Source organism: Protomyctophum bolini, assembly GCF_963924005.1.
Source record: "Protomyctophum bolini genome assembly, chromosome: 12".
Lineage (NCBI taxonomy): Eukaryota > Metazoa > Chordata > Actinopteri > Myctophiformes > Myctophidae > Protomyctophum > Protomyctophum bolini.
Genome location: NC_137873.1, coordinates 29,493,892 through 29,519,844, shown reverse-complemented (window position 1 = coordinate 29,519,844; position 25,953 = coordinate 29,493,892). Strand labels below are relative to the sequence as shown.

The 25,953-nt window shown below is 43.8% G+C and overlaps 1 protein-coding gene across 2 annotated transcripts in view; it reads right to left on the bottom strand.

Annotated features, from left to right (window-relative positions):
- The window catches only part of pbx1a (pre-B-cell leukemia homeobox 1a), a 57,149-nt gene that overhangs the window by 14,559 nt on the left and 16,637 nt on the right, over positions 1-25,953 (bottom strand). The window lies entirely within an intron of this gene.

Sequence of the window (25,953 nt, the reverse complement as noted above, 5' to 3'; positions counted from 1 at the left end):
TCACTTTCATCGTCTACTCAGGCTTATGTGAACACCCCAGACAGTTTTTAAGTTGCTCCATTCAGTATTTAGATATTTTATATTCATTTTAGTTGGCCCACCCCCTTCCTACACAAACCCATTGTAACTTCAACCTCCATTTTAACCATGATACATTCATCCATTTTTCAATGAATCTAACGTGGTTAAAATGGAGTTTGAAGTTACAATGGATCGGTTTGCATAGGAAGGGGGCGGGGCAGTTTAAATGAATATCAAATATCTAAATACTGAATCGAGCACTTCAAAACTGTCTGGGATGTTCACATAAGCCTGAGTAGACGATAAAAAGACCAAAAGTTTTTTTGGAAAGTGTAATATCCCTTTAAATGAACACTAGAATTTTACTGTGTCTGGGTTCAAAGCAGTCCTAAATAGCGAGCCTAGAGTATTTTAATACCATGAATGACGAGACTAAACTACTTCATCTACTAACTACTAACTGAACTGCTTGAAATATGGCCATCCCTTTAATAGCTCTGTGCCATAAAAACATGCAGCCTCGCAGAGTCGGGCAGCTAAGCAAGATCATAAAACTATCATTTTCATCGATTTTGAATATCATTCCAAATAATGAACACAGCCTTCCACCAGAGTTCATTTTTCTTTGCTCTCCATATGAGCAGACTATGGTATTTCCTACATACCGTAGTGGCTTTAAACTGAATATTCTCTAATCAAATTTTACCTTCAAGATAATAGAAGATAATACCAAATGCATAATGATCATATTAACGTCAAGATACCTGAAATACAAATGATATGGTATTAATGGTATTACAGGTGTAAGTGTAATTCTTTACAACCTGCAACCTTACAAACAAGCCCCACTTGAAATTATATAAATATCTCCACTTCTGCCCAACCCTAAAACACCAGTGCACCTGTTTCCTACAATGCTGTGTACAGCTACACCGACAAACACACGTGTGCGCGCGCATGCACGCACATGCACACAGGCTTACATAAATAGACACAGACACACACCACAATCACTATAACATTGCCTCCACCTCTACCATCAAAATGTGGAAAAATAATAAACGGGTACAAAGAAATCCACTGCTGACTCCATTAACCATTACTAAACTTATTGACACATTTCACGAAGGGAACAAGAGTTGTGTTTCCTCATAAAACCTTTGTGTGTCAGCCATATTGCCGTCCCTCTGTCTACCACTAGAAGGCTCCCTAGGTAAAGGAGCGAGCTGTCTTTTTGTCTCAGGGGAACTGAAAACAGCCAAGCATCCAACCAGGTGTAGCCTTCCATTCCATCCACACTGTCTTCAAGGACAAAAGACAAGCTGCACCTGCACCACTGTGCCCATTTCTTATAGAATTTAATCCATGTTTCAGTCAAAATGCTTCAACAAGTCCATCTAACCTTGTGTCTGTTCCGTCTGTGTACTGACCACAGACAATGACAGTAAATGACAGAGTGTGGGGTGGGTGGGGTGGGGTGCGGGGTATATGGGCTGTGTGTCAGTGGGAGTGGTAGAGAGAGAACCAGGCCATATTGTACCCCACACGGATTGGTCTGCAGGTCTTTTGTAATGAGAATGTAAGGTTGAGTCGCCCTATGACCTTTCTGGTGAGTGTAGGGCTGAAGATGGATTCCTGGGGCATTGTGTGTGTGTGTGTGTGTGTGTGTGTGTGTGTGTGTGTGTCCGTGTCCGTCCGTGTCCGTCCGGGCATCTCCTCTCTCTCTGTCTTATTTTTTCACCCTTTCTTTTCTTTTCCTCTTCCAGCGCTAACATCATCACTACCCATCAGCCCCTGCACGTGAGCGGGCTCAGCTCAGGAGGCAAATGTCAATGGCTATCAGACAGCTGGAAAAGGTCAGCAGTTCAGATGGCGAGCAGACATATTAGTGTGTATATGAGTGTGTGTGTGTGCATATACGTACAATATATAAAAAATATATCGTACAATAAAGAATGTGTGAATGTGTGTGTGTGTGTGTTTCTTCTTCTGCATGTGTTCTGTTGGCAGGCCACGTTCAGAGGATGAATATGTGAATATTTCTCCCGTGACTCGCACCAGTGGGGAATTACAATGCTCACCAGTTCGATTCTAACAAAATAGTGGCGGCAAGTCCCAACTAGAGGGGATGAATCTAATGAGCCTAAGACTGATTTATTCACCCCCTCCCCCAAGTCCTCCAGTGCACAACTAAAAGCACAAAATGGATTAAATTAATACAATTAATAAGGATAATCAAACAACTCACTGTGCTGTACCGTAATTACCCTAACAGAAGCCATCAGCTTTATTTATTTCTCTTCAGTAACAGCGATGAAATCGATTGGACCTCAATGCCGGTCAGACTTCTCGTGGTGAACTCTGTCGCCCCGGACCATACATTATCATAATCACCTGGCAGTAGGAAGTGGTCCTCATTACAATAATATATCATGCAAATACTCCTCTCCCCGCACCTTCATAATAACTTATAACCCATTTAGACCCGATTCTACAAATGTCTTCTAAATCATGACAGTTTTCTGAAAAACCTATGTTTCTATGTCAGTGGTTCTCAAACTATTTTATGTCAAGGACCCCAGAAATTATAAGAAATTGGCCGCCGACCCCCATCTGAAAATATGTTGTTGACGCCCCCAGAAGCAAAGATTTGTGCCACATTTTTTAGATTAAAAAATATATAGCAGATCTACAAGCTCGTGCCGCGCTATGAGCTTGTAGATCTGCTATTTTTCAATAGCTAATGTATAACATAATCCTTTCACCGTCCAGAACGGGATAAGCAGAAAGCCTTTATCCACCATGTCCGCGCTCTGGCAAGAAAAGCAACGAGTTGACGGCGATCTGTGATTCCCTCGTTCCAGAGACAAGCACAGAGTGGTATCTATAAAAAGGAAGATGGCCATCATTTCATCTTGATCATTACAGACAGACTTAATTGAACAATGAGAGGACACAATCCCCCCCCCCCTCTTCCTCCCTCCCTCCCTCCCCTCTTCCTCCCTCCCTCCTTCCCTTCTCCCTTTGTGTCTGCTATTGTATAATTCAACTGCTCTGTCTCTCTCTCTCTCTCCCTCTCTGAGCTGTGTGGGGCAAAGGCAAATATGAAACATTAATATAAAAATGATTCCAGGCATTATCTGAATAATGGAATAAAAGCTTTGCTTTGTTTATTGACATAAATGTCATTAAATGTTTTAGTTATTAAAGAGCTGGCTCACAATCTCACTGTGCTACATGTCTGTCTGTTTGCAGACAATTTATACTTATACGCCAATAACGCCACACATCCAAAATAGCCGATCTACAAACCTACAGTGTGTGGCGTCGTAAGTCGCGAGCGACACATTGTGATATTGTACATCGGCTATTTTCAGCACTGGACTCCAGCGCTCAACTCTGTCATTACTACGAATTATAAACTGTGCTAATGCCAGTGTAAATAAACATGGCGATTAAGCCACCCACCCAAACAGTGCACGTAGGCAAAGATGCTTATGCATGAACATGCACGCTCGCACACACACACACACACACGCACGCACGCACGCACGCACGCACGCACGCACACACACACACACACACACACACACACACACACACACACACACACACACACACACACACACACACACACACACACACACACACACACACACACGCACGCACACACACAAACACGGGAAGAAATACACATCTACGCATATTGGCGGAATACCCATAGCACCTCGGCAGGTGCCCTGCGAGCGCGTTTTAAATGAAAGCATGTTTAATTAATGATGTTGAAGTATTCTGTCACAATTAGGAAGATGTACGGTCAAACAAGCCAGCGGTGATGTGCCTGACAGTCATGATGAAAGTTTAGGCTCCTTGCCCCTGACTGGCAGCTAGCAGCCAATGTTGGACCAGATCCATTTCCCGTCAATACAGTAACACGATACACTCTGCTGCAGTGATGTGGCACTGTGTGTGTGTGTGTGTGTGTGTGTGTGTGTGTGTGTGTGTTGTATTACTGTACTTGAGAGGGCTCAAATGTCCCCACAAGTACAGTATAGTAGAATTTGAGAAACGGACATTGTGAGGACAATAATCTTCCTGGTCTTCACAAGATAAATGGTTGTTGTGGTTAAGTTCATGTTGGAGTTCGGGTCAGACATTTAGAGGTTAGGTTTGGCTTTAGAGTTTTCCCAATTTTATATTTAGCAGTGTGGCGATGTTGTTGCACACTGGAAAAAAGCCGATCTACAAGCTCACAACGTGTCGCATCGTTACGCGTTGTGAACTTATTCGTCAGCTATTTTCAGCTATTTTCAACGAAGTCCTAAAAATGTCCTCACAAGTATTGTATTCCAAATGGTGTGTGTGTGTGTGTGTGTGTGTGTGTGTGTGTGTGTGTGCGTGCGTGCTTCCTAGCACATGCACATCCACGTCACATGGTCCAGACAGGGCCAGGCGGTGGCTGTGCTCTCTATTGATTGTGTGGGCACACGTCATCTAGGGTTTCAGCAGTTAATAAATCAGGCCTGTTCCTGACATAGTCGTGTATGTGTGTGTACATGTGTGCGTGTGTGTGTGTGTGTGTGTGTGTGTGTGTGTGTGTGTGTGTGTGTGTGTGTGTGTGCGTGCGTGCGTGCGTGCGTGCGTGTGTGTGTGTACGTGGTGTGTGTGTGTGTGTGTGTGTGTGTGTGTGTGTGTGTACGTGGTGTGTGTGTGTGTGTGTGTGTGTGTGTGTGTGTGTGTGCGTGCGTGCGTGCGTGCGTGCGTGTGCGTGCGTGTGTGTGTGTGTGTGTGTGTGTGTGTGTGTGTGTGTACGTGGTGTGTGTGTGTGTGGGCCTGTCAGTGACGAGTCAGCGAGAGTGAAAGCGACAGCCACATGATAATGTAACATCACCACCATTCATCCCTGCCACACAGCATTCTGGGACAAAACAACAACAACCTGGGAACCTGACTAAGAAGGAGGAAGGGAAAAAAAGCAGTGTGATTTACAGCAGACATGACAAGTATCACAAGTATCACTAATACAACCCCACCACCCCCCCCTCCTCAAAGGGCTATGACATCCAGCATTCATCTGCTGTTAATAGAAGCTCGGCCTGCATGCACGAGGACAGGATATAACGCCACTGTCACTCAGTATTAGAAGGGAATAGCCAATCTACAAGCTCACAACGCATCGTATTGCGACGCGTTGTGACCTTGCAGATCGTGTCTATGCTCAATGCCCATAGAACTTGTAGATCTGACACCATTTTAAAGTGCTATAACAGCAACACAATGATGATTCCCGAGCACATGAAATACCGTCTGTGTGTGTATCCGTTTAATGGTCATTACAGCTTCCAGCTGCTGCCGAATCAATGCTAAACAATGACAGCGGAAATTGGAATTGCAAACTATTGTAAAACACAATAAAGACCAAGCCGCTATTATCAAATTCTCAAAAAAAAAGTCATACGCTGGCAACTGCAATATCCGTGACATGCTCTGTACTGTAACTAGAAGGCTAGATTTTGCGGTCTATTCCGTGAGCTCATGGGAAACTTTCCCAGACCCAAAATGTTCTCTCCATCACCAGATAATGGGAAGCAGTGCAGCCTCAGTACACAAGGGCACAGTCATAAAGCACCTCTAAAACAGCTTTATGTTTTATCAGCCATCTCCAGTGTCATGTGCTAGAAGGGGGCCGAGTCGGGAGTGTTGTTCGGTCTGAACGCGTGCAGGGGGCGGTGGTGGGTGGCTGGGTTGGGTGGGGGAGGATAACAAGGACAAGGAGAAAGACGGAAGGAACACTGGAGGGACATAGGACAAGAAGATGTGGATGGCGGTGGGGAGGGAGGGAGGGAGGTAGGGGGAGGGAGGGGGTCTTGGAGTGATGGTGGGAGAATGAAAGGCGAAAAATAGAAATGGAATAGGAAAGCGAGGTGTCAATTAAAAAAATGAACCCCAGTGCATTTGGGAGGTGACAGCTGGTGGGAGACGAGCTGACAGGCGTCACATTAGTCGGATTTGGTGGCCGCTCCCCTCATCCTCCTCCTTTCTCTCTCATTCTCTCTCTCTATCTCTAGCTCTCTTTTTTTGCTTTCTCCACTGGCGACCGGTATAGTTTCTCATGCAGCAGCATAGTGGCGGCAGGCTAGCGATGCAGGCAGGCAGGCAGGCAGGCACTCAGCTTGGTGTTTTTCAGAACAAGTTCCCCCTGCAGCTACTCCTAATAACGGTAATTATCGTCGTCATCTGAGGCTTAAGCAGGCCAGGCTGAGGCCTGAGGGGCCGGCCTGATAACGAGGCAGCCAGCGCCAGAGGAGAAGACCATTCACAACGCACACAGCCTCACTCCCATACCACCAACGCACAGCGATTCCATTTAAAAAAAGGCCTTCATTAAAATAATTCATTATTCAAAATAGGCAACACACATCAGCCCCCCGGCGGTCCCGTCATTCTTAAGGTGTCTTAAAAATATACGTCTCCTTGATCGAATCAAGCCCGCGCTCGGCCCGTTGCCATTTCTTTTCCCCTCTTTTTTTTTCTTTCTTTTCTTCTCATAATGGCTCCTCCGGGCTACAGCGGGAAACCCACGGCGGACTGAATAGCTGCGGAGGAGTCATGAGCTCGCTGGTGGGAGCAGGGAGCAGCTCGGATGGCAAAGCAAACAAGCAGCGACAGAAAGACGTGGCTATGGAGGCATCGCCACCCTCCAGTCCTGCAGCACCCCCTTCAAGGCCTGCTGTCGGTGGAACATGTACAGCGAGTGAAACACACGACAACAGAGCAACGGCATGACTGATAACATTTACTGTTTGATAGAGCTCGGTTGACTGAAGCTCTGTCAGGGTGTTTCACATCACGCATCACAGGGGGTGGCGGTGGTGATGGTTGTGGTGGTGCGGGGGAGGGAGGGAGGGAGGGAGGGAGGGGGTATACTACTGTAGTCTGTAGTGTGTATGAAGTCTCTGTGGTCGTCATGTCGTGGACTTTTGTGTTGCCTTTTTTTTCCTACTGCCGGGGTTTTGCGGTGTGTTTCTGAGCATGTGCAGTGCTGGATTTGCCCAGGTGGGAAAGCAGGTCATTCATTCAGGGGGAGAAGCACAGTGTGGGGTGTCTTCACTAAGCTCCATGTGGCTCCATCCATCCTTAGCTCCGCCTAGCCTAATTATAACAGACATACTCCCTATAGTGTTATTATGGAACTTGGATGATTGTTGATTGCTTTCGCCGATGCAGGCCTATTCATTATGAAAAGCTTAAATATTCCGCAAAATTGGAAGAAATTTAATCGTGACAGATTTTCCTTTTCCCACCTATTTTTTTTTTTACAAAGATTAAGGCCCTTGCAAAAGTAAAGTATAATGCGTTTCTTACTGATAAATCAGTTTTTAAGTCAGATTAAAGATGCAGGAATCAAACTGGGTTAGTTGAATAAACTACGCAGCATCGCAAGCGCTAAGTGTACGTGTGCAGAGTGCAGACGTTTGTTTTTTTGTTTTGTTTTCTTTCTTTGTTTACTTTTAATGTCTAACGTATACTCTGTTGTAAGACAGCGTCCCATGCCCAAAATAGCAGATCTACACGCTCGTAGATCTTGGAAGAGCTGCTGATTTTGGCATGTGACAACAAGGTACGACGTGTAGCAGTGAAACGGTACGTCCCTCCCAAGCAGCATGTGAGCAGAACGATAGAAAGTACAGGGGGGGGGTGGGGGGTTGATGAACCACGAGAGAACCCCTGCCCTATCTGCTGCCCTACAAGCCTCCCCTATGCTTCAGAACCCCTGCCCTGTCTGCTGCCCTACAAGCCTCCCCTATGCTTCAGAACCCCTGCCCTATCTGCTGCCCTACAAGCCTCCCCTATGCTTCAGAACCCCTGCTCTATCTGCTGCCCTACAAGCCTCCCCTATGCTTCAGAACCCCTGCCCTATCTGCTGCCCTACAAGCCTCCCCTATGCTTCAGGACAAGGCCTGAAACAAGAGAACCCCTGCCCTGTCTGCTGCCCTACAAGCCTCCCCTATGCTTCAGAACCCCTGCCCTGTCTGCTACCCTACAAGCCTCCCCTATGCTTCAGGACAAGGCCTGAAACAAGAGGTCCAAATAAACATGCTCCTTGTGTGCGTTCCTGTGCATGGCACATTTCATAAGGCTCCGCTCTTTGACTGGTGATGAGTTTATGTGAAGGTAATTAACAGTAATTAATCCTTAATTACAGTAATTAGCCGAGTCGCAGTAAATTAAGCCACATCTGGAGGCAGGGAATGGGACTCGACAAGCGGGGGCGGGCCTTTTTGACAAGGGGGAGACGCTGAGCCCATCTGACTGCGATCAGTTATAGGTCTACCTGGGACATGATGAGCTCACATGACGCCTCCCGGGCACTCGGTAAGACCTGTGTCACGTCCCTGTGATGTGGAGCAGGGGGGGGGGGGGGGGGGGGTATAGGGGGGAGGGGGGGGACAGGGTCTGATGAGCAGGGAGGCCAGAGAAGTAAAGTTCATTTTTGAACATCATTGTTTCATCTCAGGGGGAAAGTCTCTGTTAAACAACAGCACAAGGACACCCACCATATGGCCACTCATAAACATAGATAATAGTGCCTGTGGTGCCTCCCCCTCTAACACGTGAACACTGACACAATGTCATTGGAGAGACACATGTCCCCCAACAGTTTGCTGCATAATAAAGCAAAATGTATACTCCATTTTTGGCAAGCAGAGTTGCTTGCCAAAGAGAACGGAAAACAGGTCCAGGTACAAGCCATCGTGACGTGTTGATATAGCTTGTAGATCTGTTCTTTTTGGCAAGCGACACCTTTTTGGTTTTAGGCTCCAACAACTAAGGTAAAGCAAATGTACAGTATGCTTATGATAGAAAAAGGAACACAAATTCCCATATTGGGTAGAGTTTCCTGTCATGATTTAATTCTAATTATCCTTACAGATTAAAAAGCATTACAATAACAATTCTCAAAAACTATTCTGTGAGTGATACCTTTGTATCATGATGGATTGTTTCCCAAACACCAGCAAGGGTCTTCCAGCAATGATAATGTTCTGAAACACATGCCACGAACAGTAACACGTTGGATATAATGATAGCCATACACCAATGCCTATATTCTGTAATGTATTTAATGGCATTTCTTCAATGTGAATCAATAGCCTATATTAGCACTGTAACAAGCCTTGATATTGTACTATTGTACTGATATAGTTTGAATATTGTGTTGACTTTAAAACGACGAGATTTAGTGTCAGTGCATAAAATAGGACAAATGGATAATCATAAAAAATGCCAAATGCTTGTTTCCACAGTGATCCGTACAGTACAACGCACAACAAGCACTCTTCAAGGGAGTGTGGAAAAAGTAACCCGCATCAACTACTGTCACCAGTCAACGGCAAGACGTATGCTGTACTCCTGTTTTTCTTTTTACCTTATGCTGCCTGATCAACAAAAACTCTTTGGATAAGCAGCAATGGCCGAATAGAAATCAGAGAGCTTGATTCCTTAGAAAACAGAAGAATCAAGGTTCATTTATTTATCACTACTGTACTACACAAGTACAAACAGATTTGTATCTGTTGTGGTAAGGTTCGCATGCATAGACATAACAACAATAATAAAAGATATGTACTAATAAGATAATGATTGAGATAAAAAATATACCAGCCTAATCCTTTAGCATGGGGTGCTGTGTGTGTGTGTGTGTGTGTGTGTGTGTGCGCGTGCATGTGTGCGTGCGTCCAGTGGGGGTAGCGTAGCGTTAGCGTCTGACACTTTATAAGATAGAAGTTGAATTCATGAGCTCATGGGAGAACTACATTAAACATTCAGTGTGGTGGTACAGTAGTTCTCGAGGAAAGCAGGGAGAGATGCTAGTTATATACAAAGATAAGAGAGAACGTGCGTGTGTCACGGGACCATGCTGTGCCCAAAACAATAGATACCAGGCCTGTGTGCCATCTTGACTCTCATAATATGCAAAATGTCAGATCATATCATGAGGCAAAAAATGAACAACATAAGGCAAAAGTGAAGGTGAAAGGCAAACACAGTATAATACCGTATCAATATACGTTATATTTCTACCATAATTCTTCCTCAGTTTATAAACATGGCCAAATATACAGTAGATACAAACAACACAACATGACATAGCCTATACTGCCCACAGAGGTATAGCATCTCACAACCATACAGTACATTTCAGGATATTTCTGTTACTTTTTGTGATATTTGTGACACTCCATGGCAAAGACAAAATGTGTACAGTAGGTTTAGACATCTCGTAACTGATGTACATATACATGAGGTTCACAGACACTCTCGTCAGCTGCAGAATATTGCTGCTGCACCAGTCGTCCGCCGGTCATCACAACAGTCACACACACGCCTGGCTTCAGTCTGAAGCTGCCATGTGGAGCCTGACAGGTCGACCCGTGCTAGTCCAAATATTGGATATGGTATGAGGTGCCATTAATATTGCAAAGCTTGAGAGAGTCACTCCGGCAGGAAATATTGTCTCTCGCTGCATTTATCAGGGTTGCTTCCCATCAAGGCAGAATAAGTCAAACAGGCTTTTTCTGCAGCGTGTGCATTTTTCCTGGCGACTGTCACAGCTACGGCAATCCCTCTGAGGTTTGCTGTTTTGCCAGGCCCGCTGTACAAAACGCCAGCCGTGCTAACTCTGCTCGTGGCCGTCTCGGGAGAAAAACAATAAGAGCCATCGCTGTCCATTTCAAAGGCCAGATCCACCATTAGATGGACAGTCTTTACGTCATGCAACGCTGCATTTAGGAATGCCATAAAACGTTAATAATCACAGCCCAGGTGTCCCCAAACAGGATCACATATATAGGCTCTAATGCAGCCTGAGTCGCTGGTTCGATTCCCAAGCTGATGACCTTTGCTGCATGTCACTTCCTGACTTTCTCTACCTGTTTCCTCTTCACTGTACTCTCAAAATAAAGGCAGAAAGGTCCAATGAATGTCTTTAAAAAAATACTCCTGATGACATGAGTAATGGGTAATAATGCAAGAACTATTTGACAAACACGAGAATAGACTGCATTAACTTGAGTGGCATATCTTCAACCTAGACTATCTTTGCTCTTCTCTGAGTGTAATAATTAGATCATATGATTCTGCCCAAATCTAATTATTACAAGCATCAGTGACCCTAACTTTCAAGATTTGTCCTTATGTTTCCCTGTGCATGGTCACCGCCTCCAATAGCCGATTAGCAATCAACCTAATCACAGTAATTAGTGTGTGTGTGTGTGTGTGTGTGTGTGTGTGTGTGTGGGAGAGGGGAGGTCTCCTCAGGACAAGAGTTTAGAGCAGGAGCAATGAATATGACAATGACGTGACTACTGGGAACAGCTAGAGGGTAGGAGAGGGAGAGAGACGGGGAGAGAGAGGCAGAGGAAGCATTAACAGCAGAGAGGTAGCGGTCCAGGCAGTCTAACTGGCCAGGCTGGCACGCCTACCACGCCACCAATGGATAAGGTCTAGTCATTAATCATAGGCCTCTAGGGTTGTCCCACAGTAGCACAATACTGGGTCAGGGGGAGCCCCTGCTGTCAATCAGCTGTGAAACCGTGCGTGTGTGTGTGTGTGTGTGTGTGTGTGTGTGTGTGTGTGTGTGTGTGTGTGTGTGTGTGTGTGTGTGTGTGCACATGCGTGCATGCGTACGTAGCGTGCGTGTCTGCTTACGCGCGTGTGTGTGCGGGACAGGGTGATTGTTTGTGGTGAGTTTGTAGGGGCGTATTTATAGTATGTATGTGTGTGTTTTGATGACCATGTGTAATTTTGCCTCTGGCTACAAGGAGCATACAACACGTTGGAATTAATGCAATAATGCAAACCCACCAGCCTAAGTGGTAGATGTTACTTGGATGATAGACATTTCAACTCATCCACTCGAAATGGGAGCCCTGTATCTGCAGTCAAACGTGAAGCGTACCTGTCCACACTTACAGATTAGATAGATAGATAGATAGATAGATAGATAGATAGATAGATAGATAGATAGATAGGCAGTGGTCATCGGACGGCTACACTGAGCTGAGCTCAGGTGTGACATTTTGAAGGTATCTTTAAGATGCAATGAGATAGCAGCACTCCTATTGGCCAGCCTATACACACCTGCCTCCGCACAGCTGGACCCCTAATCCCCCCCCCACACACCTCGCCACTCCCCCCACCCCCCCAGTCAGTCTACAGTACACTATTCCCAGCTGCATGGGCTATTTATAGGCCCTGTTTGATTTCCACACCTGCGGGGAGGCAGGGTTGTCACAGTGGGCCCTCAGCCCTCGCTGGAATACTGCATGGAGAATGAAAATGCACTTTGCTGATGCAGGAACTAATTCATGTCACTCTCTCCCCCCCCCGGAGTGGTGGCATGATACGGTTTTGTTGGGCACGTACAGTACAGTACAGTACAGTGCAAGCACGGTACAAACATGGTGAGCGGATAAAACATACATGGAACCCAAGTAAGGAACATTATTACCCTGTGAAAAACACTGCATGAGGTGGGAAGGTGTTAATAATCATGCACGCATACAGTTTTTAAACAATGGTAGCACTTGCTATGCATCCCCATGTCTATAAAACTTTACTTTGAGTTATTTCATAAGCAGATTATAAATGCACTCTAAGCGCTATAAGTATGTTCATAATGCATTATAGACATGGGATGCATAACAAGCGTTACCATTGTTTCAAAACAACACAAGCTTGTGCACACACACACATACAGTGCATACACATGTGCACACGCTTGCGCATACACACACGCACGCATGCACGCACGGACGCACGTACGCACAAACACACACACTAAACAGACACACCTGCTTGGCATCAATATCCTCTATGAAAGATATTCGCTCCTCTAACTCCATTGCAACCTTTCCACATTTGTGCAATGGAGTCTAATAACATGCAGTGCAACAACACATGAAAATGTTCCCTGAAATATTTCCACTTTTCCGTTTTTTTCCCCCCCTGTCATGCTTTTCTCTCCGGATGTATTGGGTTGAGGTTCCAGTCAGCGGATTACATTATCAGTCTGACCTAGTTGCCTGCTCTCTCCTGAGACCAGCGCTAGGAGCCAGCCGCTGCTACAACACGCACACTGTGTAACTTTAATTTATCGGGGGTGGGTTTGTGGCGGGGGTGGGGCTGGGTGACAGGTTGACAGTTCTCTTCTCCTGCCAATCCGAACGCACGCTCGCCTCGCAGAGGCAGCGCTTCATGGTTACGGGTCCTTCGCCACAGAGCAGTCATGCTACAGGGGGTGACTTTTATTTCAGCATGCAGGAAGCTAATCCCTGCTGTTCCTTCTCATTAACACGGAGAGTGCAAGTCAGAGTGAGAATTATCGGATTTTCTTTTCCATGGCCAAATAGGGATGTGGACTTTTGAATTGGATTTCAATGCGTCTTCTTATTGAAGTGGAATTTTGAGCCTGGTTGTGGATGTAATGTCACAGGCGTGGTTTAGCTCTCTGGTTTAGTCTAATGAAAAGCATATCTGCGTCCTTTTAGATTTGAGCATTTTTACCACTTTAACCATTATTTTATACTTTGTACTATATATATACTATAGCAGATGTACAAGCTCATGAGCTTGTACATCAAATCGTGAAAATGTGTGCAAATCTTTGAATATAATATGCATTTTTTTTAAAGCAAACATTTTTAACTAAAATCTTTGCTTCTGGGAGGTCCCTGGAACAAAAGTTTTTGAGACGCATATTTTGGGGGTCCTTGACATGAAAATGTTATATAATGGAATGGAATCACCAGCCACTTGTTTTCACCTCATCTGACACTGACAGTGAGGAGTTTCACTGGGAGCAAGCGCACCGACCAACCTGTAGGAGTCGCTAACGCGGTGACAGAGATCACCCTCCCAAGAACAACACAGGGCAGTTGTGTTTGTTGGAGCCACCAGCCAAGCTTCAGACACAGTGGTGTAAAGTAAAAAATACTTAAGTACAATTTTGAGTTATTTCTACTTTACTTGAGTAATTTCCGATTTCCAATACTTTCACTTCTACTCCACTACAGTAGCCTACATCTCAGAGAAGACAATTATTGTACTTTTACTCCACTACATTTATTTGAACACTTTAAGTTTAAGACACAGTGAAGGAGTCTAAAGCCAGTCTCCATGGTGGTGGGTAAGAACTTAAAGGACCACTTTTCATTTTCACTTTTTATCATATAATTGTTCCTCACTAATGTTCATGATGAAAGAGCACAATGTTTTCTACTCCGTCTGTCTCATAACATGGCATGGCAATTTATCATGAACATTAGTGAGGACCAATCATATGAAGGTAGGTTGAAAAGTGGTGAAGTGGTCCTTTAACCCGCTTTTCTGCATTGTTCAGTCACAGTAAAAAAAATAAAATGTCTCTCATGTAGCAATTAGCACAGGAAGGGTATAATTTTGACTGCTTCAAAGGGAGATGATTTTTTTCTTTTATTTGAAACGGCCATTTGAAAAATACAAAGGGACTTGAAATCATAAAGCAGTTGGCAGTAAAAAAATTGAAATTATGACTCACTCAATCATGTCAAAGAATCTATAATAACTGTTCTGGGAACAAAAGACAAAACCAAATCTGCAATGGAAGTGAAAGATGAAAATTAATTTGCAAAAGAAGAGAATTTGACTTTACAGAGAGAAGGTACCAAACTGGCTCCAATAAAGCTCAGCAACCCTGAAACGGGAGAGTGGACAGAATATTTGGGCTTTGGTACTTCGTCTTGCTTTTTTATGCGTGGTGACAATAACATGCATGCAACACAGGGCAGTGGAAAAAATAAATCAAAAATAATGTGAAGAATTCTTCACAGAATGGATGGACTGACATCATTTGATTACCATGACGCCACCACGCCCTGTGACATAACATTAGAATGTCAACATTTAATGCACATTAAACATATGTACCGAAGGAGACTGTGGGACGTCGTGAAATACTGCAGTCTTTTTTCATTCATCCTTTCTTTTTGGGGGGGAGAGTGTTTGGAGCATTACTCTTTCTTCAGTTGTGACAAAGTAGCCAATATGGTTTTTCTGTGAGAATGTTTTTGGGGGTGGAGGTGGGAGAGAGATGTGCTGCTGCCAGATTAGGCCTTGGTCTGTGCCAAGGTTATAAACAGGCTGTTATCAGCCTTCCAAACAGAATAATCCTCCCTGTATCAGGGCCCAAACATATGGGGCCACACAAAGCAGCAGCCACCCCTGACAGACACCCCCCTTTTAATTACACAGCGAAGGGGGCCAGGACCTCGATCTCTCTCTGTCTCTCTCTTTTTCTCTATCTGTCTCTCTTTCTCTGTGGCTGCCTCTTTTTCCTTCCATCTTTATGACACAAATGGGATTTTTTTTTCACCCCTCTTTTTGCATCTGTGGAATCGAGCGAGGCTCACTTCTTTCGTATCCACGGCACTACAGCTCGACACCTTCCTATCACATGGACGTTTGAAATGTCTCATGTTTTAAAATCATGGATTAAGCAAGGATTTGTTGAAATCCTGACCCCAAGACAGACAACACAACTGAGGGGAGTACAGAGTAGAATCCGACCGCTAAATCAGTCTGGCCGATATATTGTTAATTATTTGGGTTTTTGACAACATCGGTATCGACAGTTTTGCTGACTGTCCCTATATTTTGGCTGTCATTCTTGTTGAAATTTTAGGATTGACTGAATAGGGATTAAGTGGTCAAATAAAATAAATTCTAGTTAAATGTCTCAAATAGAAACTTAAATCCAATCTATGTTTTTTAAATTGGTCAAAATCAATAAGACTCTTCAAAATCGAGATCGGCATCGCATTCAAAATTCGTGCAGGGGGGTGTGTTCTAATTCAGAGACCTTTGCGAAAGCACTCGCATGCTTTAATAAACGGCGACTCGGCGAGACACCCGACGTAAACGATGCCAAGCTGTTCCAGTCAGGTCTCAACTGTCAGAGACGCTCGTCCCATCTGAAAGGAATAAATTCCTCAGTCTTTATATACTGCCTACACATTTTAAAGGCATGTTCAATAAAGTTTAAAATGTCACAGAGGTGTAATAACGTGGATCATATAAACGCTGGGCTTGGAAAAGCTATGCAAAAATGATGGTGTCCCTTTCCACTCATGCAATAAAGTTTTATTTGGCTGAATCGGCCAATAAAAAAGGGCTTTGAAGGTTGTCAATGGGGAATAATTGGTCTGTTTTATTGGTGTGATCATATTTCTTGCAGCCTTTACTAATACAGTGTGTACTGGTCTTGACAGGGACACTAGGAGACTCTTCATACTGTGCCCGGTACATGACTCTCTAGTTCACAAACTGAAAAGAATTTATGCCAGGGCAGGGGCAGAGAAGATTTGTTTTTAAGATTTTCAAATGTTTTCAATATTTTTCAATATTTAAAAAAGAAATAGCACATCTACAGGCTCACAATGCGTTGGCACGTTTTGGGCTTGTAGATCGGCTATTTTTGATAGCTCAAGTATAAAATACAGTTAAAGCGATTGAACTGATATTGTGATGCTACCGTATATTTACAAATGTAGCTGGGGAGCGCCTGGAACCCCCTCAAGGACCCTGGCCCTGGGGGTCCCCGGAGGCCGAACCACTGTTCTAGCCAACCACTACACATTCCATTTAAAACAATCTAAAATAACAAAGCAAACCAATGCAACACAGTCACATACAATGGAGATACACAGTCGGTGCATTTAGCAGCTGCAGCAGAGCCCATTTCACACACAGCCCCGACAGCGGACAGAGTGTAGACTTTAATGACGTCCAATCTTCTCTGTCATGGAGGGCTGGAAGCTCACCGCGGGAAAAAATCGACCGGCAGCTCCAAAGTGCTGTTAACCAGTCGTAAGGACTCTTTGCAGGTGCACACAAGTACACCTTTATTTCTATCGCAGGAAAAACAAAAAAAGAAAGAAAGAATATTTACATAATATTGTTAATATTTCATCTATTTATGTTTCTTTATGAATTAATGCCATGAATTCCAAAATGTTGTACTTCATTGTATAACAGTGTCGAGACTAAATGGATGATCTGAAAGTTCACAATACGTTGTGATGCAATGTGTTGTGAGTTTATAAATCTGCATTTTTCACTATTTAAAAAAAAAAATCTTTATAAAGTTTCACCACGCCCAAAATAGGGATGCAAGGTTAAGTGTCCAATGCAAATGATTAACAAGTGTTTGTGACTATATAGTACAACAATTAAATTAATCATCACTCAAGTTTTTTGTGTTAATCCTTCAATTTGAACAAATAAATGTTTATATTATAATATTATATTTGACATGGATATATCACATTGGACAGACCAGATGCATTGTTTCATTGTTATAGCACAAGTAGGCTAATTTTTAACACCTGTGTCCACACAGGAGGCTTTTCTAAACAGAAGTAAAAGCATATATCTTTCTATAATCTAAAAAACAATCACAGTACAGGGATCAAAATCCCTACAAACATGCATCAACTATAAAACAAAGACAACATGGTCAATGATAAAACTGTCAAAAACTATTCAACTTTAACGTACTGTCACAGTTCAGGTTGTGTGAACTTATGCAGTGGGAATAAGAAAAGCGACAATAAGGAATTCAATGAAAACAGAGGCAACATGCAACCTAACTGGGCTAGGATGTTTAGATATGATATTTCCTCATGCTATCTTTAGTAAGTAAGTAAGTACTTGGCTATAAAGCTCTTAAAGTGTTTGAATCAAGAATAGCTAAAGTATATCCTAATATTAAGACAAATAATTTATATCTAGCTCTATGTATATTCTTTTTTCTTTTATAAATGCTGATACCCATGACAAACAATCTACTTTGCAGAAGAAGAACAATCATTTCGCGATTCCGTATAGTCTTTTCTTTTATGTAAAACAATGACTACACTTTCATTCCCTATATGTAGGTCATCCAATGGCATCCTGAAATATACAATCAAATGAAAAGCAGGGGGAGAGCTCCGGCACAAATATGGAAAAATTGCATTTTGATTTTCACATTGTCGAGACCAAGACCAAAGCTAACCTCAGTTCAATTCAATTTTCAACACACACACACACACACACACACACACACACACACACACACACACACACACACACACACACACACACACACACACACACACACACACACACACACACACACACACACACACACACACACACACACACACACACACACACACACACACACACACACACACACACACACACACACACACACACACACACCCACCCACCCACCACATGACCAGCAGGAAAGATCTGTGTGGAGGAATGTGCGGAGCTCCTTTAATAGTGCTACCACGCCATCGCATACTGTACATACCTTTTAGAGAACACTGTACTACCCGGTAAGGTATTTGCATCTGTCTACATTTGAGTGTAGCTACAGTACTAGCTAGACCAAGCCATGTGCATCTCGCTCCCAGTAAGGGAGGTCCCAAATCTCATTATATCGCTATCACCTCCTCGGAGCACCACCACTGTACACCAGTGTCCGTCTGCTTTTAGTAAGGCTATACTACTACACAAACACGGTGTGTGTGTGTGTGTGTGTGTGTGTGTGTGTGTGTGTGTGTGTCTGCTCGTCCCCGCCCTGACAGGGGCCGCTGGCAGTGGCAGGGTAAACGGACAGCGCGGCGCGGCGCGGCAGCCCCTAATGATCTCCCCTCTGTTTCAGCGGGGCTGAGAAAAGCCATTACCTCCCGCCACATTACCCTTCCATCCCTCACATGGTGGATGGCTCCTCTCTCTCACTCTCTCTCTCTCACTCTCTCTCTCTCTTTCTCTCTCTCTCCCATGAGCACCTTGCTTCAGTCACGGCTGGTGGTGCTGCTCACCTCCTTACCGCCTACTCCGCCCCTCCTCCCTCGGAAACCCCCAGCTCTATACATCACATTTAACACTTTGACACTAACAGTCTATAATGTTTCTATTCTACAAAATCACTCTGCCAACTCCGGGATAGCGGGGCAGAGTCTGAGGAAAATAAATACCGCTCTCAGCCATCGGCAGTAAATTCTAAATGAAAAAAAGAAGAGGACGAGGGGGTTGGCTCGTGCACGCTCTCTGCCTTTTGCGTCTGGCCTCTGTGAGAGCTACCTTGGCTGCAGCGTGAATGAGGGATAATTTCAATCGATACACGTAACGGCTCATAGCGGCTCATACTGACACACACAGCTCACACGGAGGATTGTATACGGAGGATTGTCTCGACCGTATGAAAAAGCCATATAGCCATATTCTTTCCTCAACTCGGGCCCTCTCTTGGCGAGCATTTATATAGTGGCATAAAAGAAACATTTGACTGCATTAAATTATTAAAAATGAAAAGTGGCATGAATAAATAAAAGTAGGCTGAATAAGTGATGTGACAAGGCAGACTTGAGGCATAACCTTTTGAAAGTGTCTCAATGTGTCAGTGGCACCAAACAAGGAAGGGGGAGTGCATTAAATATGTAGGTTAAAAAAAGAAAAACACATACAGTACATGTATGTGTGTGTGACTGTGTGTGACTGTGTGTGTGTGTGTGTGTGTGTGTGTGTGTGTGTGTGTGTGTGTGTGTGTGTGTGACTGTGTGTGTGTGTGTGTGTGTGTGTGTGTGTGTGTGCGCGCGTGTGAATTGACCATTATGGTCATTGGTCATTATAATTGACCATGAAATTCAGAAGAACACAATGAACAGGGAATGAAAATAAAGCACATAGAATAAGCCCATAAATAAAACATGGCACAGCAGATTACCCCCCCCCCCTTGAAAAGATACACATAAGTAGCAAATGCGCACACCTCATTGCTCTACAATTTGTTTTTCTCTGTAATATAAGTGTTTACTTTAGAGAAATCCAATCATTTTATTCTCTCCGAGTGTATTTCATGTGTATAAACAAACATTTGTTCGACCTCACCGGAGTATTAGCTTTAATGTATCGTCAGCAAGCCTGGCTTTGAGAGGGCATTAATTTCAATTCGGCGATTTAAACACTTCAGTTTGTCGCAATCCTTCATAGCAGCGCGCCACCAAGTCAACACACACAATGGGCCTATTTTTCAATCTAATGGCGGGGCTTACTTGCCATTAGCGGGGGAAAAAAGTCTTTCGCCTTTGAACGAGCCACTCAAAATGTAACTTGCATTTCAAAATGAATTTGAATAATTAATTACAAGTTAAAATAGACATGAACTCAAGAAATGAGCAGGGGATGGGCATGGGGATGGGAGCCGTGGAAATATATATTTGCCCCCAGGCCAGAGGGTCCCTCATCTTAGCAAGCTAGGCAATCCAGTCTTTGAGGATAGAGTACGTAATCTCCAGTGAATCTAATGAAACAAAGTAAAAGATAACGCCACATTTCATCACGTCAGAGACAAGAGTGCTTCCTCTGACTTGCCCTTGAGGTGGCAGGAATCCATAATCTGAGGAAATCATTCTTTTTATGTAGCTGAGGTATAGCAACCCTGCGTCTAACCTGACACTCGAGGAACCTGATTTATGGTTCAGATCCAAGACTCTAAGCCAAAAAAATTCCCCACCTCACTCGCAAATGATTTATATTTCCAACAAGGGTTTCTGGAAAAATTATCCACAGAGGCAACCTTTGACAAATATACCCCTTTCCCTTTTCCTCATTAAATTGCTGAATATTTAATACATACCATTATTTAATAGTTAACCTCTGATATAAAAGAAATGCAGATGCATACAGACAAACACAGCATACAGAAGGTGATCCAATCGGTAGACATGGAGCCACAAGCATCTGATGAGTTAACCACCTATTTATCTTTGAAAATGCATAAAATATTCATAGCATCAACAAAGGTTATTGCAACGTGGCATGCTTACAGCCTTGCATTCTCATTTGATAAAATACGGTGTTTGGCAAAGCCACCTTCCCTCCTGACTTGTCCTTGTCCCATTCCTTTGCAGAGAGCTTGTCTTTATTATTTAATTAAGCCACTACGGCCGTTACATTAATAATTGAGTGTGAGAGGAGACCCAGGGCAGCCGCAGGCTCCAGCGCGTTGGGCTTCCTGGTGAGGAGTGTATTAAAAATGTGTGTGTTTATGTCCCCAGGGCGTCTGTTCTGGCTGCATAAAATTGAATTGGTTATATCTAATATATCATCCCCTAAGGGTGGGTGTGTGGGGAGGAGGAGGAGGAGGAGGAGGAGGGGGGGGGTGGTGTGTGTGTGTGTGTGTGTGTGTGTGTGGGGGGGGGGGGGGTGGGATGGGATGGTCGCATCCTGCCATCAGGGAATGAGAGCTTGTCCCAGGCTCAGGGATTCAAGAGAGATGCATGAGGCCTTGACATTAATGTCCCCCGGAATCAAATCGATGGCCGTCCGAATTTTCAATGCGCATGGCCTTAAGCTAGCAACAGAAAACAAGCCCAGAACCAGATTAAACCCACTCGTTACCGCGGTCTTTGTTCACTCCTGGTGTCTGGGCAGGCCCCGCAATGCATTCTGCAACGGGCTATGAAGAGGATTCCTCAGGAAAACGGATTACAACCAGCTATCCAACGCAGGCAATAGGAAGCTTATGGCAATGCATTCATATACAGATACTAAGAGGATGAATGTTGGTGACAATGTGAGCGTATGAATGTAGAAGCGGGGAAAACATCACTCATGACCCCCCCCCCCCCCCTCTCCCCCCCTTCACGGACCGAGGCGTTGACTGCAAAATGCACTCTCTTTCTCCACCTCTCCTCTTCTCTTATCTGTTTCCCCATCATCCCCCACACACACACACACACACACACACACACACACACACACACACACACACACACACACACACACACACACACACACACACACACACACACACACACACACACACACACACACACACACACACACACACACACACACACACACACACACACACACACACACACACACACACACACCACCTCCTGCTGCTCCCGCCATGCAGCTCCTTGTAAGGTTTATCCAACTCTGCACCTTTAAGGCCTCCAGACTCCCGAAGAATGAGCATTTTAACATCACCATTAAGGTCAGGGCCTAAATTATTGATCTGCCACCTCCATCAGCATAACAGTCACGTAGCCAGTATCACAATCTAACCCTGCCGCCCTCGGCCAGCTCACCACCGCTCCCTCAATTAGAGAGGGGATTCTCATTACTGAGAGAGAGCGAGAGAGAGAGAGAGAGAGAGAAAGTGAAATGGAGAGAGTGAGAGGGGGCAGGAGAAAGGAAGGAGGTCCATTTCAGTGGAGAGGAAAAAAAAGACGAGAGAGAGAGGAGGGGGGGGGGGGGGGTTGAGCAGTTTTTTTTTCTCCTTCTCTTTTTTCTCCTACCCCAACCCCCCCCCCCCCACCCGCCTTGAAGTCTCCCGTCAGCTCCCCAGTCCAAACCCAAAGATGACAGGTCTCATCCACGCCAAAATAGAGGCGATAAGGCTGCTGTAAAAAGAATAATAAAAGAATAATGCATGGAGGATGAAAGAGGAGGGGAGCCAGAGATACAGAGAGAGAGAGAGAGAGAGAGAGAGCAGGGTAGAGAGGCAGACCGACAAGGCAGCAGGAGCAACAGCAGCAGCAGCATAAATAAAGATGTGGTGCAGTTGGGCTGGATCTCCTAATGAATTCGGAAGGTCCGGGATCAATAACATCAGCGCACTGACGACACATCACAAATGCCAAAGGAGCCCTCCTCCTCCCTATGCCTCCTCTACGCCCAGAGAGAGTTATGAGAGACAGAGAGAGACTCACAGAACATACAAACACGCACGGTACTGTAAAACAGAGCCCGGCCGATTTATCGTCTATAACCAATATATTGGACCGATGTTTTTTAGGCTTTAATTTACCCTAGACTTCCAAACTTAGAAAGTTGGAACTGCCATTTACTGGAACTACCCAGTATGGTATAACACAGTAGTGAACAGTTCATTTACTGGAACTACCCAGTATGGTATAACACAGTAGTGAACAGTTTATTTACTGGAACTACCCAGTATGGTATAACACAGTAGTGAACAGTTCATTTACTGGAACTACCCAGTATGGTATAACACAGTAGTGAACAGTTCATTTACTGGAACTACCCAGTATGGTATAACACAGTAGTGAACTGTTCTCACTCATCCATTGATTGTCAGTGGCCCACATTTGTGCACAACAAATCAAACAATACATAACACAACCGGACGTTTGATCAACAACAAAATGTAGATTAATAAATGTGGAAAAGAATATAACAATATGAGAGTCTTTGTCCAGTAAGCAATAGAAATTTATAACGGCAAACAAAATCTAAGTTTAGGCTATGACTATCATACAAGTAGAGAGAAGCAGCGACCTTCACCGTTCCGACAGACGGAAAGAAAATTATCCTTTTGCAAACAAACATCCATGTTGTTCGTTTGTCAACAATAATCCCAATTGGAAGTTTATTTCAGCAGCTAGAATCTTGACAGTTTGACATTGAGTCTGTTTATCTGCATGTGCAGCACATTTCATTGAACTGAATTTATTTACACAAAACACATTTAACTTCATGTACACTTACATGCCCACTTCATCTCTGATTTCTAAAGGCATGGTGAGCTACTGAGCTTATAGAATGACATGTTTTGGTGCAACACTCGCAAATTCACAGTCTTGTTGAAGTTAATTGTGTTCAACTGTTGTGCCGCTTTGCACAAGCATAGCCCCTACTACACATGGAATAAAATATAAGGCCTAAATACGTAGTTTGACTTAATGAATAGATAATAAAGTAGAAAAGGGCGCCCCTCTGCCATCACCACCAGGCCAAGACCCCTGAAATTCATAGGCAGTTGCTGACTGATACTGATACAGAACCATAATAAAGGCTATGAATATGATGATGATCTAATCTTTTGCATTTATCGCTATCGGACCAAAAAATGTTATCGTTCAAGCTCTGTAAAAGACTCTCAGGGGAGGGCTCATCATCGCATTTTAAACTTAATTTCAAACTTTTAAACCCTTTTATCAGCATTGTCTTCAGCACACAGGGAAGAGAAAGGCTGTAGAATATATACTGTATTAGTTTTGAATCCCCATTAGTGATGTTGGAAGACCGATTTCTGAACTGTCCATAGCAGACCAACACGACGCAGAATGACTCGAGTAAACGGAAATTTAATGAGCATTAGAGGATCAATTATATGAAGATTTGGTTGAAAATAGGTACTCCTTTTTACAAGTTAAACCCTATATATTTCAGTTGACCAGGTTCCCCCTACCTGGTCCCCTCCGTTTTTAACTCTAATTAAATCTCTAATAGAAAATCTACGCGTCGCACACGTTGAGATTGTAGATCTGCTATTTTAATTGAATGTTCGCACATTATGACAAGCCCAGACTAGGGACGCTACGGTTCATGTGGATAACTCTGAGAGTGTAGAAATGGAACCAAATGGACCCATAAGGTTATATTTGTGAACTCTCACACAGTGATGAACATACGTACATATCCTGCCCTATATGTCACTATTTGATTATGCCTGAAGGAGGTCAGTAGACCGAAAGCTTGCAATAAATTAATTGTCACCTAAATCTTTCAGCAGATGAGCGGTGGCTTTATTACACTTTTGTCTGAACTCTCACAGTTCAAAATCGATAAGTTAACCCTGAGGAGTTTAACTGTGTACAATGTCAGTGAGTCACAATTCACAGAAAGAACTCTCTCATGAGTCAACACGGCGGTCAAAACCAAATTAGCCTATCAAAGGAATGATCTGTGCAGATGTAGTGAGGTGGTTGAGCTTGCGGTGTGCGTTCGCTGTGTCTATGCAGAGAACCTGCAGCAGGAAACAGGATGCAGCGTTGGTGATTTCCACCTAGACGATTCCAACGATAGCGGCCATCATGTCGCCAGCGTTATTAGTGACACTGATGACAGATGGCCTCTTCTTCTTTAGCCTATTCTGACCTGAGATCAGATTCTAAAAATGTCTTCTACATCCTGACAGTTTTCTGAAAAAGCTATGTTTCTATGTCAGCCGTTCTTCGATTTTTCAAAAATAGCAGAGCTACAAGCTCGTAGCGCGCCACTCGGAGGTGCACTATGAGCTTGTAGATGATCTGCTATTTTTCAATAGCTAAAGCATAACATAATGCTAACACCAAAAGGGGTTTCCGCCCAAAATGGGTCAGAGCTGCTTTTTTTTAGAGCTGTCGGGTGGAAAGCTTGTATGTCCAAAGTAACTTTTCAGGAAAATGTAAAGGAAAAAAAAGAAAAGAAAAAAAGATCTAATGTATGCAATGATTTAGTCACGAGCTCTTGTTAATAGCAGAGACCTGGAGGCAGACACCAAGACCATGAAGATGACCTGGAACCAGCTGGAGAGAACAGCTCAAGACAGAGATGCCTGGAGATCGCTGGTTGGCGGCCTATGCCCCAGAAGGGGTAGTAGGCAAGTAAGTAAGTAAGTCTTGTTAATACTTTTCCTTGGTTCAATATTGGTAAAACCTACAGACAAAAAAACATTCACATAGCATTGTGATGCCACATGTGCATCTTGTATATCTGCTATATTATTACTACTTTTGTGTGACACTGTGTAGTAACTACAGCGTCACTTTTGTCATAAACGAATGTCCTATTTCATTATACTACAGTGTAGTTCATTTATGAAAAAAATAATACGGACATACAAGATTTCTGCTCGACATCAACGGTATTGACTATACTGTCACCCTGTGAAAATAGCCTGAAATTATATCGCATCACTTACTGGAGCAGGCTGGGTTCCAATGGCAAGAAAGGAAAAAAAACAGCCCGATTCATTTTATAGAAGCAGAAAACGCTTAGGTAAATATTCTCCTGGAAAATGGATTAAGCAGACACAGC